The following is a 14,139-nucleotide window of genomic DNA, read 5'->3' as shown; positions in this document are numbered from 1 at the left end:
ACAAACTGCTCCTGGACTCTGTCTTTTGCACCTGCGAAGGTGGAGAAGTTTCTGGCAACCTTTGATTATGAACCTGGACCGGACAACATCAGCTCATTTGTCCTAAAAACCTGCTCTTGCACATCCTCCTGCTGCTGTTTTCGCCCTGTCATTTGCTCTCGGTCATCTTCCTTCGGCTTGGAAATCAGCAAACACCACTGCATTGCAGAAAAATATGCAAAATCCGATCTCCTTAACTACAGACTTATCGGCTTGCTTCCAATCATCAACAAGGTTATGGAATCCATCATCGCAGTTGACACAAGATATTTCCTTTTCTCCAATGCCTCATCTCAGATCATAGATTTGGAATTGGACCTGGTCAGTCTACTCTGGACATGCTGCTTCTACTCTCCCAACAATGGATTGAGGCCCTCAATGTCAGACATGAGATCAGGGCCATCTTTCTTGACATATCTTGAGGTTTCAATACAGTCTGGCATCCTGCCATGCTCTCCAAACTCTCTGTCTGTAGCATCCAAGGCCAACTCCACTCGGGTTACTGACTTCATCTACTTTCATAACCAACGTGTGGCTTTCAAGGGAATCCTTTCATCTCCTCCCCTGTCAAGGCTGGAGTCTCCCAAGGCAGTGTGCTAGGCCCCATCCTATTTCTAATTTCCATTGAAGATCTCTCTGACTTTGGAAAATCCTCTTTATCTATTTGCTGATGACTCCACCCTCTGTCATCCCTCAGATCGGCAGGCAGCAGCCTCTTCCCTCTTCAGACTTTGATAAAAATCTCAAACAGCTCAAAAACTTGGAATATGACTCTCAATCCTGACATCTCACACTCACTCACTCTCTGAAAGAACTGTCTGGCAAAGCCTCCCATCTGCTTTCTTCACAATCCTCTTGAAGTTTAGTCGATCAAACTCTTGGGTGTCACTATCAGCCATGATCTTTCTTGGGCAACCCACAATTCAAAGTTGGCCTCCAAAGCCAGCTGCCAACTTGGGCATCCTGCATTGTGCAAAGTCCTTCCTTTGCACACCTGAACTCCTATCCACCGCCAAGGCCTTCATCTCCAGCTTTATGGAGTACTGCTCTTCCCTCTGACCTGGTGCCACTGCCTCACACCTTGCTCGGTTTGATGCCATGGAAACCAAGGCCTTCAAAATCATTGGAATTTCCTGCGATGAAATCGAGTCTATGGGCTTGTCACTATGGGACCGCAAGGAGGTCGGTGATCTCCGTCTTCTACCGCCTCCGTTTCTGGTCTTGTATCCTCTGCCTTTTTCACGTATTGTTCCCTCCCCCCCTCTTCCCTTGGGCTCCAACAGGGTGCATGTGGTCCACCAGCAACCCCCTTCTGGTGAAACTCCCAAAATCCAGAATCACTGCTTAGGCCAAAGTCGCATTTGCCACGGCGGCCGTGGGGTCTCCAAAATCTACGGCCACTAGCAATTATACAGCGGCCGCAGTATTTCCACGGTCACACAATGTAGCAGTCACATATGTTTTTATTTTTCGGGGAGCCGCACGGCGTATTTAGAAATTGTGGAGACTGAAAACGTGGGGTTGCCGTACGATCTTTGATTTGATGTCGCACGGTGACCTTAAGGGGGCCATGCGGCGGCCATATAATTTTCAAGGCAGACGCAAGGTAGCCTCAAGGTGCCCGCAAGGCGACCGCAGGGGGGCCCTAAGACGAACGTGTGGCCAGACGGACGGTAACGAGTGGGTTTATTTATTTTTTTACCATTTTTTTTTTTGGCTTGTCGAATTGCTATGGCGAACGTGGAAATGAAAAAAAGTTATAACTCCGCGTTATAATTCCACGACGACCCCTACGGCCTGTAAAAGATGGCCACCCTGAGGCCACCTCAGAAACTCTGCGGCCGCCGCACGTTTCTGTCAATTCAGAGGGCGTACGGCTGCCGTATCCTCGCCGTAGAGCAAATGTGACTTAGGTCTTACCTCCACTCATTCGGTCTTCTCTTTTTCCCACCCGTGGAACTAACTTCCACATTCTCTTCAACCTTATTTTTCTCTCCAGGTGTTTTAAGACAGCTGTTCACCACCATCTCAGATCATCCCCTGTCCAAAACTATGATATTTTTTGCTCCCCTTAACCCCACCTCCCCCCCCCCCAAGCCCATCTCCTTCCAAAATTCAATTTTTTTCCTTACTCAGAGTTTGCTTCTTTATCCATTTTGTCACCCCCTGCATCCCCCCTATCCCTCATTCTCACCAGCATCCCTTGTTTGTCTTTCTCTATCTATTTTGTCCCTCAGCCCTGCTGTTTGCTTTCCCACGTCCTTCCCCTCCCCCTCTCTGTGCTGTTCCTTTTTGCAATGTCCGAGGTGCAGCGGAAGGCGGAGAGTGAGAGCGTAGCAGTCACTCCGCTTTATTGCATGCCCGGATGTACACTACTACCACCCCTAGCAGGCGAGTCATGATATATGAAACCCAACCACATGATACAGCACACTCCTCCCCTCGTAAAATGACAATTCCAATGATGAAATGACAAGTATTTCTCCTCCAAAATCCTCCTCCAAGTTTTCTGACCCGCTTTGGGCGGGCAGCGTCGCCAGATGGCCCAGGCTCAGACGCCTCCCGGCTAGGTCGAGGTGACACCCTTGCCGGACTTGCCCCATCCGCAACAACAACTGCCCCCGGCTGACAAGCTTTGACACCCCGCGGGCGTCGGCACGTCTGGCCTTGGCGATACAACGCCTGACCACGGCGACATCACAGGTGGGCGCCCCATGTCGCTCGGCATGGGGGGGGGCGGTGATGCTGAACAGCGATCATGCATTTGGTCCACGTGCCGCTTCCACACATCCCCACCATCAGTCCGCACGATGCAATTTGCCGGCCCCAGTACCACAGAGACCATAGCCGGCACCCATTTGGAATCATGGTAATAATCGCGTACCATTACCCGCTGTCCCACATCAAAACCGCGCAGCAGCGTCGGGCGCGACACCGCCCCACTCACCGACCCCCCCCCAACCCCCCCCCAAGGTCGCAGCAAATCCAGTCTGGACCGCAATGCCCATCCATAGAGACGAGTGGCAGGATGAATAGCGTTCCTGTATTGGAGCAAAAAGACATCGCCCACAGTCTGCACAGGTGGAACACCCCCTACGCAAAGGCCATTTCAACATTTTAACAAATGATTCCGCCTGCCCGTTTGTGGCAGGATGATACGGTGCGGACCTTAGATGTCGAATACCGTTGCGATGCATAAACTCATCAAATGTACCTGCGATGAACTGTGGACCGTTATCAGAGATCAGAATCTTGGTTATTCCTTTATTAGCATAGATCGTCCGCAGTTTTTCTACCGTAATGTTTGCCAATGTATGCTGCATTACTACAACCTCTGGCCATTTAGAGAACGCATCGATCACAATCAAAAACATTTTGCCTTTAACCGGCCCCGCAAAATCCACATGGACCCTCTGCCAGTCCCTGCCTGGGGTCGGCCATAGTCCCGAAGCTCGACGCGGATTATCAGCATCTGTCTGACACGTGGCGCAATGCTTAACCATCTGCTCAATGTCTTTATCCAACCCTGGCCAGCACAACAGGCTATGGGGAAGACTCTTGATCTTCACCATGCCAAGGTGACTGACATGTAGTTCTTCCAAACACTGCTGCCTGAACTTCGGTGGAATCACCGCCCTCATTCCCCACATAACGCACCGTTGGACCAACGACAGCTCCGATGCGCATGACGCGAAAGGCTGAAATGCCGGTGTTGAAGGTAGATCGCTCCAATTCCCTGTAGAAATCGCCTGAACGACACTGGCGAGCACTGGATCATGAGCAGATTCCACCCCGACCTGTTTGGCCATGATCGGCCCGCTTTGGACCTGGCTCAGTGCAAACACATCAACCCGATCGGCTGATTCAGACGAAGCTGGACGCTCCGCAAGGCAAGCGCGAGAGCCCGTTGCAGTTTGCATGCTTCTCGGTGCTTCAGAACTGAATATTGTAGCTGTGGGCAGCAAGAAATAGACACCACCGCTGTATTTGCGTGGCCGCCACCACCGGGACCCCGCGTTCGGGTCTCAGGATGAATTGAAGTTGTTTGTGATCCGTCTGCAAAGTGAAATGCCGCCCCTGCAAGTATTGATGAAACCTCCGCACACCCCAGACGAGGCTGATAGCCTCGCGCTCGATCTGGGCATATTCCCGCTCTGCTGTGGACAGGGTCCGGGATGCAAAACAAACAGGCCGCTCAGAACCATCGTCCATCCTCTGGGAGAGCACTGCCCCAATGCCGTATGCGGAGCTGTCGCATGCCAATAAGAGCGGACGTGCAGGCTCGTAGTGCACGCAGACCGTATCCTCTGTGAGCACCGCTTGACGCGGTCGAACGACGCCTGGTGTGCATGCCCCCAGGCCCAGCGCTCGTCCTTCCTGAGCAACCGCGTTAACGGCGCAAGCTGCGAGCTGAGCCCGCGCACGAATCTTTGGTAATACTGTGCCATACCAATGAATGAGCGCAGCTGTGTCATGTCGCGAGGCGGTGCATATGCTAAATTTCCTCCACCTTCCGAGGGCGTTTCAATAGCCCCCCCGGCGTGATGATGTGCCCGAGGTATTCCAAGCGCTGCTTGAAGAACGCGCACTTGTCCCTGTTCAAGTGCAAGCCGCACGCTTCCAGCTTCGTCAGCACTTGGGCAATGTTCGCAAGGTGCTCGTCCGCCATTTTCCCCGCAATGAGCACATCGTCCAGGTAGGTTTGAGCGGGCAGGCTAATGCAAACCTGATCCATGGCTTTCTGCCACAAGGCCGGGGCCGAAGCAATCCCAAAACAGAGTCGGGTATATCGATAGAGTCCTTGACACGTGTTGATTGTCAAAAGGTCGCTACTACCGGGATCCATCGCCAGGTGAAAATATGCATCACGCAGGTCAACAACTGCCCCCGGCTGAAGTATTGACTCCCTGCCAATCGTGCATATATCTCATCGATTGACTGCAGCGGATACTGCTCCACGCTGAGCCCCGGCTAAACCGTGGACTTGAAGTCCCCCGAACAATCGGACGTCTCCATTCCGTTTCAGCACCGTGACGACCGGGGTGGCCCAATCTGAGTACGACACCCGTTCGATCACTCCACAGGCCTCCAGCCTATCCAGTTCACCTTTGACCTTGTCCCGCAGGGCATACGGCACCGGTCGTGGTTTACAAAAACGAGGAACCACCCCCTCCTTCAGGAAGAGCTTTGCCTGCACGTCCTTGAGTTTCCCAAGGTCGTCGCAAAACAAACCTTGATGTCTTTGAAGAATCTTCTCCAACTGATCCTCCCATCGGCTCGGCACAGGTTGCACAAGGTGAACGGCGGCCCAGTCTAGCCTGATGCGGGTCAGCCAGTCCCGGCCTAGGAGAGACGGCCCCCTCCCCCGCACCACGTACAACGGAAGCGCGACGACCTGGCCTTGGTAGACTGCAGACACGTCTGCCATCCCGACTGGCATTATCTTCTCGCGGATGTACGTGTACAGCCTGAGGTTTGACCTGATAAGCTTCAGGCCGTTGAGTCTACGCGCGGTCTGTTCGCCAATGATCGACACAGCCGCTCCCGTATCAACCTTAAATGTGATCAGCGTTTTGTTCACTTCGATTTCCACCGTCATCGGGCGTGCCGCCGCAGGACCAATTGAAAACAGGTTCATCATCGGCTGCAGGTTCCGCCCCGGGTCGCTGGGGTCGCCTCGCACATTGCCGTCCATGACCGTAACGGTGGCCAACGCCCCTCGGCACACACGTTTCAGATGACCCACCTTGTGACAATGTAAACAAACGGTGTTTTTATACGGGCACACACGCCGCAGGTGTCGACCTCTGCATCCCAAGCACGTCCTTGGGGTCACCTCACCGCTCGTGCGGCCGCGCGGTGACGTCTGGCCCTGGCCCGCACTGAAGGTCGCGCGTGCGTCCCGGGGCGCTCGCGACACCGCGTGGATCCCCGGTCCATCTGGCATGCTGTGGCCGGCGATGGCCTGAACATCTCCGAGAGTCTGCTCGACAGCAGTGTCGACCACCGAGTTGAATGTAATGGCTTCACCCCTCAGGCGTAGAATCGCCGAAACCATTTTTGCATCTTATAAAGCGATCTTTGAGTCCAGCTGGACGCTCCCCCGCCGCGAACCTGCAGGCCACGGACGAATGCTTCACTCACGCTATGAAATCCACGATGCGCTCCCCCGTACCTTTTGCGAGGTGATCGAACTGGTATCGAGCTCGTTGTAATGACTTCTCTGGTGCCATGTGTGCTTTCATCATCTGCACAATGTCCTGAAATGACATCGTGTCCCCTCTGGGCTTGTCCGGCGCCACCAAATCACTCAGTAGTCGATAGCGAGGCGAGCAAGATCGACTTTTGCTTGCTCTCGTCGGCCACATCATTCGTGTGGAAATAGCACCCCAATTGTTCCGAAAACAATTCGAAGTCGTCTCCGACGAAAACAGGCACCTGTCCGTGCGCCGGGACTCGTCTATCCCATCCTCGTCGCCAACTGTAATGTCCAAGGTGCAGCGGAACACGGAGAGTGAGAGCGTAGCAGTAACTCCGCTTTATTGCGTGCCTAGATGTACACTATTGCCACCCCTCGCGGGTGAGTCATGATATATGAAACCCAACCACGTGATACAGCACACTTTTGTTCTGTTGCATCTTGATCTGTTCTGTGTTCTAACTCTTCCATAAGCCTTTACTTTGTATACAAAAAAAGCTGTCTCTTATTCAGCTGTACTTTCTTGGATCCAAAGTTGAGGCTCATAGAAGAGTTAGAACACAGAATGAAACAGATCAAGAAGAATATAGTGGAAAGTGGGGGAAATGCCAATATTACGGGAGAGGACCCAACAAAGTGGCACTTTTTTATTTATTATTATTATTATTATTATTATTATTTTTAATATCCAGGAGTAAGGCTTTTGGAAGAGCAATGTAGAACTGGCATTGGGACAAATGTCAAGGAAATGAACAAACAGGATATGAGGAGAGGGAGGAGCAGATTCAAACACTGAAACTAGCAGGTAAGATGGTTGAGTCAGGAAAGGTTAATGGTGGAAATAAAGATCATGGGACAGAATTGGAGATGACTGTGCACTGCTTGCTTTTGAAGTCATCGAGGGAAGAGACAGAACAGCTCTCTGAAAAGTCATTCCATGGATGGGTGAAGCGTGGAATAAAAGAGTTAAGGTATGGTTAAATTGGCCTGTGAAATACTACACATAGCCTCCAAATGACATGGAATTTTTTTATAGGTGAAGGTGTACAAACCCTGTATTGGTCTTATCCAGCATATCAACCAAATCACCAAAACTAATTGACACATTTTCTTCACCACATTGGTTGACATGATCAAATTCAGGTAGGATTTTAGATACAAAAACTTGTCCAAAATTTTTGTCAGCCACTCCCTTTAAGCCTTATATCAAAACAAACAACTGTAACCCACTGGGCAGAAGTCCATTTGATCCATAGTTACATCTCAACCACGAGAAGGTGGTTCGATTAAATCATGGCCATATTAGAAAGCTTGTTGGCCATCATTGTTCCGAGCAAAATTGCATTTGAAGTAGTTGAAAGATGCCGGAAAGCTGCGCTTGCTACGGTTGTTCCAACAGAAGGAGGAGAAACTGGAATTTCTTTTCATAAGAGTCTTCTAGTAGAGTACATCATGTCAAACGATAATGAGTTGGTCATGCTTTACTACGAGACCATTACCATGTTACAGTTAACCAAAGTCGTAGACTGACTAACATCATCATTGTTTAATCCAAGCGATTGACGAGCTGGTTAAATCGTGCATCAGTTCAACATTAAAGTGAAAAAGTAAAATAGACGTAAAATGTCGTAGCTCCCGTTGCATGGACACGAAAATTGAGACAAAGTCCAAAAAGGGCTAACAATCGTAGAAATAAAAACGAGTTTCATTTACCTCGTGAAAAGTCAAACGAGTTTTAGGAAGCATTTTTAACATAACACGAATATAAGTGTGTGGGCATGCTGGGCGACCCATTTAGTGTGCCATGTTCAATGCAGTGTTTGTGATCCTTTCAGTGTCAGCAAGTTTTTGGTACTAAATGTATTCATAACTAGCAGGGTTACCTGGTGTTGCTCAGGGGTTGGGGGAGGGAACTGAGAGGGGGGGGAGCAAGAGAACTGCCGGAGTGGGCAGGTGGCAAGAAAGCCGGTGAGGCAGGGGGGGCAGGAGAGTCGGCATAAGACAGGAAAGCTCGAGGGGGCTGAGAAGGCTCCAGGCAGACAGGGGGAGGCAGGAGAACCGACCACATGGGGTGGGGGGCGAGGGACTGAAGTTGGGCAGAATAGCTGGTGCGCCTTGGGGCAGAAGAATGGCCGGAACGTGGGGTGGGGGGAGGGCGCACGAAAGTGGTTTAGAAATACTGTTCAACCAACCATATAACCTGACTTCGATGAAGGGTGAAATATCAATTAATTATCTCATCATTGCTACTTCAAATTGAGTGCTGCATCACATAATGCTGGATATGATTTTACATTGAGCATTTCACAGGGAATCACTGGGTTATTGGATTTGATGAAACCCATCATTTATTTAATAATTTACAAACTTTCCTTCATTCCCACCTTTAACAGAGAATGTAAATACATGGAATACAGAAAAAGGCGGGGAGACCGAGCTAATAATGTGGAACTTGTGGATTCGAACAAAGCCTTTCCACAGTTATCACATGAAAACTCATCGGCACATCCGGGTTCTCTGAGCTGGGTTGTCCAGAATGATGATGGTGGACAAGCTTTCTATTGTGGCCATCGGATTTGTACACGCTAAATGGGTAGTGTGCAGTCTAGTTGGTGGATTTAAGTCTGTGGTTTGATCATACATGGTGTCTACAAATTGTTTCCAAATTAAAACTTAAAAAAAATTCAATGTGACACAGCGATGTGGTTTGCTTCCAGTGAAGGAATATTTCTCAGTTCTGTTGACCTTTTTCATTTTAGCTCGCCTGTTCGAAGAACAGAGGGCGAGAGCGATACCCCGGCGTGAGGGTCAGCGTCAGTGTGAAAATGTTAAAGTTTTTGGTGCAAGTTATTTCCTTTCTAATGTTTTTATCTACCACACTATTTTTTACTGATTACAATATACAAATACATATATTGCTTTAAAATTATTTGGATCAGACTTCACTGCAATGCTTTATAAAAAAAATATTATTAGACTAGTCTTTTAAAAACGATAAATGTATAAACAGGCGAGCATTGGGTGGCTTTGACACAAACTCTCTGGTTAGGTATGTCGTGACATTTACTGTAAATGTCGTCCCCACAAGAAAATGCAGTGTGCGGGTTGGTTGTATCGAGACCGAATCGGCTACGCAGTTTCAGGATGACACATGGAAGGCAACCACCTTTGAGAAAAACGATTCGTGAAGCGCACAAAGTTTATGGAGACTGGTAGCATCCTGCAGAGGAAGCGGATAGGCCAGCCAAGCACAAGCGGGGAAGATGTTGAACACGTTAGAGTGCAGTCCCCGCAATTCCATTCAGATTTGATGATTATCATGACAAATGATAAAACTTTGAGAAATGTATTTTCACATCCAGCAAACCGCATAATTGTATCCCATTTAATTTTTATTTATTTATTGTCGTTTTGATTTAGAACGGTAATTTGTGACCATCCTATGGTTCTCTGACATCCTTTTACTGGGCAAACAATTTTCCGAAACCAGTTGTCATGAAGCTGCTGATTGTAATATTGAGCAGATTACCTGGCAATTATCTATTTAACAGGTGGTTGCTCTTTTCAGATGATGATTAAAGAAAATAAGTGCATTTAGTAGGTGGTCGGAAATGAGAGGCGTCTCGAGGCAGGATACGTTGTCGGATTTTTGGTTCACGAGCGCCAGCCAGAGTGACCACTATATTCGTTATGTCTGTGTGTCTGTATGTATGTACTTCTGTCTGTCTGTCTGTCCAGAGCACAACTTCATGGGATGTGATCCGATTTGGATGAAACTTGAATATGATGTTGATATCAATGCCTAGTTTTGTCTTCCTGGCGATGGGCGTCCCCACACCCATTGTGGGCGTAGCCACGCCCAAAAATAGCCATTTTTAGGGGTAGTCGGATTAAAAATCTATCTTCTCCCAGGGAATTTACTGAATGGAATTGGTTCCTCAGTATTTGAATAGCAAAATGAATTATCTAAAACTTGTCGTTGTCCGATTTTTCATTTTCGTCCCAAGGTCAAAATCACAAGGTCAAAAACTTAGAAAATTGCGAATTTTGACATAAAAATCATACGACCGCCCAAACTTTGAGAGCTTGGATGACAATATTTTTTATGTATAATCTTGAGGTCATTCCCCACCTAAAGTCTTGAAACCATTTTTCTCTATCTCGAACAACTTGCCGTGGCGCCCCCGTAAAGTTTGTTTTTATGCTGATTTCATTAAAGTATGGATAATCCGAGGAGTGCGAAATGCCATATAGCCGATATGACGTTATATTTTTCCTGGAATGGTCCAGAGGAAGTTTTGCACCAAAGGTCATAATCCTTGACCTTTTGACCTTTAAAGGCCACAAAGGTCAAATTTTCAAAGTTGTGGGAGTCGAACCGGGTTTTCGACCTTCGACGAACTAACTCTAATAAGCTATAGCATGTTTCCTGTTTCCTTATTTTAATGTCCACAACATTGTTTTGTGGACCATTAAAGGTTATGCAAAGGTCAAATTTTGAAAGTTGTTGAACGAAACCGGGTTTTCGACATTTTGCAGCTAATAACCTGTCACTCATACCACATCATGTTAATCATTTTTATAACTTGGTCAAAATTATCACATTGTCTCATCCTTGATTTCTGAAACAATCTACATCGTCAAATACCGCTCGTGAACCATCGTCGCCTCCCAGCTAGTTATTTTTTTTCTTTATGTCCGTGTTGTCCACTTTTATGTTCCTCTATGCTCACTAACGATTCGACACACATGTGAAACCAAATAATTTTTAGTGGCAAATGACTTCTGGCTCCAATTCGCCATGTTGGCAAAGTCTCTGGGGACTTTCAACTTTGATCAGGATTTTAAGATGTGGCCCAAGGCAAAGGACAGCCTGTTGCTGCTTATGACTGCTTAGCAAAACTATCCCTGTGGTCTGATAGAAGTTTGTTAATTAATGTGGTGTGCATGTCAATATGGGAACTACAGGTTGTGGACAAAAAAAAGAAAATGCCAGTGCAAAGTCACTTAATAGCGTTAGACCATCACATGCGGCCAGTACGGCCTGTATGTGCTGTGGCATAGAGTCCACCTGTGTCTGGAATTCTGCAGGAGGGATGCGGAACCATTCTTCCATGAAGTCAATCAACTCGCGCCTGTTTGATGGAGGTGGTAAATGCTGTCTCAGGTGTCATTCCAGAATATCCCATCAATGCTCGATTGGGTTCAGATCTTTTGACTGAGAAAGCCATGACCTATGGATAACATCAGTCATGCTCCTCAAACCATTGGGTGACCACGCATGCTCTGTGGATGGGGGCATTGGAGGGTCTCCTCTTGCAGCCATGCCAGCCATTATTGTAGGCAATCAGGCCTGTGCAGCATTTTTATACATGATCCTAAGCATGCTGGGATGTTATTTTCTTTAGTAACACATGGGCCACACCTTTGTGTAAGCTGTTGCTTGGTATCCCTCATTTACCCACTTGTTTCCTATTTTATTTTTTGTTCACTACCTGTATGTCTGTGTTTTATCCTTGGCTCAATAAGTGTTCATAGAATTGTAATTAACCTCCGCCATCGAAGATCGGAGGTTACTGTTTTTCACCCCTTTCTGTTTGTTACTTACGAAATCTAAAGATTTCGTAAGTATATTGATGACTTCCGTTTCTGTTTGTTTGTTTGTTTGTTTGTTTGTAGGCACGATAACTCGAGAACGGAAGAAGCTACCAATGTCAAATTACACCACGTGATTCAGGAGGGTGATGGCTAGTGCTGATTAGATTTTGGTCAAAGGTCAAGGTCACAGTGAGGTCAAACATCCAAAACATTCGATTTTTGATGGTTTGGTACAGAATCATCGTAGAAACTTCTGGTTTGCGTCGCTACCTTCTGTCGAGACAGCTTTTATTAGACAAGGTCAGAGGTCAAGTTGACGACTTCGTAAGTACCAGTCTATGACTGCTTGTTTGTTTGTTTGTTTGTGAACAGTATTACGGAAAAACTCCTCGACGTATTTCGACGAAACTTGGTGGGGGGGATTAGGTATGGTCCAAAGATCATGCCATTAGATTTGGACTTGGTCCAAAATCCAATATGGCCGCTATAGCAGGCATTTTGAAAATATATTTGATTTTTTTTTTGCATTTCTACATGTTTTAAGTGATTTCCAACCACCCCCCCTCCAAAAAAAAATTTTTAGAGAAAAAAAATTTTTGCAACTTTTTTTTTTCAACAAAATTTCGATTTATTTATTTTTTTTTTTTTTTGCATTTCTACATGTTGTAAGTGATTTCCAACAAAAAAACATGCCAAAATTATAATTGCGGCTGATTTTGGAACTTCAGGTCGATATACCCACGTAAAATCAATTTCTGTCTCAAGGAATCTAGTTATGACGAATGAATTGAGTATGTAAAAGTTAAAAGGGAAAGTTGCAAACTATAACTCTGTGAGCACTGTTGACGTCAAATTGAATGAAGAGGATATCAGGTTCACTTGAGTGACCTAGCAGTATTGGCGGCGAAGGTTTTTACTCTATCGAGTGCTCCCCCTCTAGTTCTGTTTTGTGTTGCTTTTGAATTGAGATTTTTTTTCCAGCTTTTACAAACATACAGGCCATGGTGTTTTTTCAGCGACACTATATTTTGTGGCGTAATGGTTAGAGCGACTGCTCCGAGTCTGAAAATCCCGTGGTTTGAACCCTGACTGAGTCAAACCAAACACTTTAAAAACGGTTTGTGCTGCTTTTAAAATGGTATTTAAAAAGGATAGAGTACCGAGCAACAACCATTGTGCAGTCGCTAGGCCTAAGGCCTCCTGCTTTGAAGTTATTTTGATGGGAACTCGTATTATCAATGTGAAAAACCTCTGAGTAAAACTCTGATGGATAGTCTGACTGAAGAAATTTTTTTTAAGTCCTTTGCCACTGTGCTGAAACCCTTCAACTGGTCTTGTGATGGACTAATCTGACAGGATGGTGCAGAGGTAGTGCACTTACCTTTGAACTATCTCATCTTGATTTTTATTCCTGACCAGACTACAAATGGTTGGACTGGTGCTTCGCTTGCAGGGCATTGCTTCACAAATTGTGCCATCCCTTGTTTGGACATTAAGCTGAGGACCCATCCACTAACATAAGCCGGTGTATGTAAAAGATTTCCACCATGTCTTTCCTGAAGAGTAAGGCGAGTTCACAGCAACCTGAAGAAATTCCAAATTTTTGCCCTGACTTCCGATGTGAAGGCAAAGGCATACCACCCATTGCATTCTTTGTTGTGGAGATGCTTTAGCCCCACTGAATCTGCCTTCGGACAGAGCAATATACGAACACACACGGGCAGAGAGGCCGAGCATTAGTTGGTTCGCGGGCGCCAGCAGTGACCACCATTTTCATTGTGTCTGTGTGTGTCTGTTTGTGACTCTCTCCAGAGCATAGCTCCGTGATGTTTGATGCGATCTTGATGAAACTTGGACACAAGCTTGATATTATGGTCTAGTTGTCTTTTTGTATGAGGGGTGTCCCATGCCCCTTGTGGGCAGAGCCACGCCCACTTGAACTTTTTATTTATTTATTTTCTCGATTTTTCTCGCAATTTCATTTCCTAGAAACTGTGTAATGTCCATAAGTACAACATATAAAAAATCCGATTTGATTTGGTCAATTTTGACGGAAGAGATAGGTTTTTACGGTAGGGCTTCCTCAAAAGCTTCCACTAACTCAATTGTACCTATCATGGCATTGTTCAATAATGCCCGCGAACCATCGTCACCTCCCGGCTAGTCTTTTTCTCTTTCTTTTGGTTCGCGGGTGCCAGCAGTGACCACTATTTTCGTTGTGTCTGTCTGTCTGTCTGTGTGTCTGTGACTCTCTCCAGAGCATAGCTCCGTGATGTTTGATGCGATCTTGATGAAACTTGGAC

General features: G+C 46.9%; 1 protein-coding gene across 2 annotated transcripts in view; it reads left to right on the top strand.

Moving 5' to 3' along the window:
- Positions 1 to 14,139, top strand: part of LOC147028257 (phosphatidylinositol transfer protein beta isoform-like) — a 54,844-nt gene that overhangs the window by 31,382 nt on the left and 9,323 nt on the right. The gene's annotated exons all lie outside the window — the stretch shown is intronic.

Source organism: Eptatretus burgeri, chromosome 4 (genome assembly GCF_056783735.1).
Source record: "Eptatretus burgeri isolate ZD-2024b chromosome 4, Ebu_testis_v1, whole genome shotgun sequence".
Lineage (NCBI taxonomy): Eukaryota > Metazoa > Chordata > Myxini > Myxiniformes > Myxinidae > Eptatretus > Eptatretus burgeri.
This window is presented reverse-complemented; position numbering and strand designations above follow the sequence as displayed.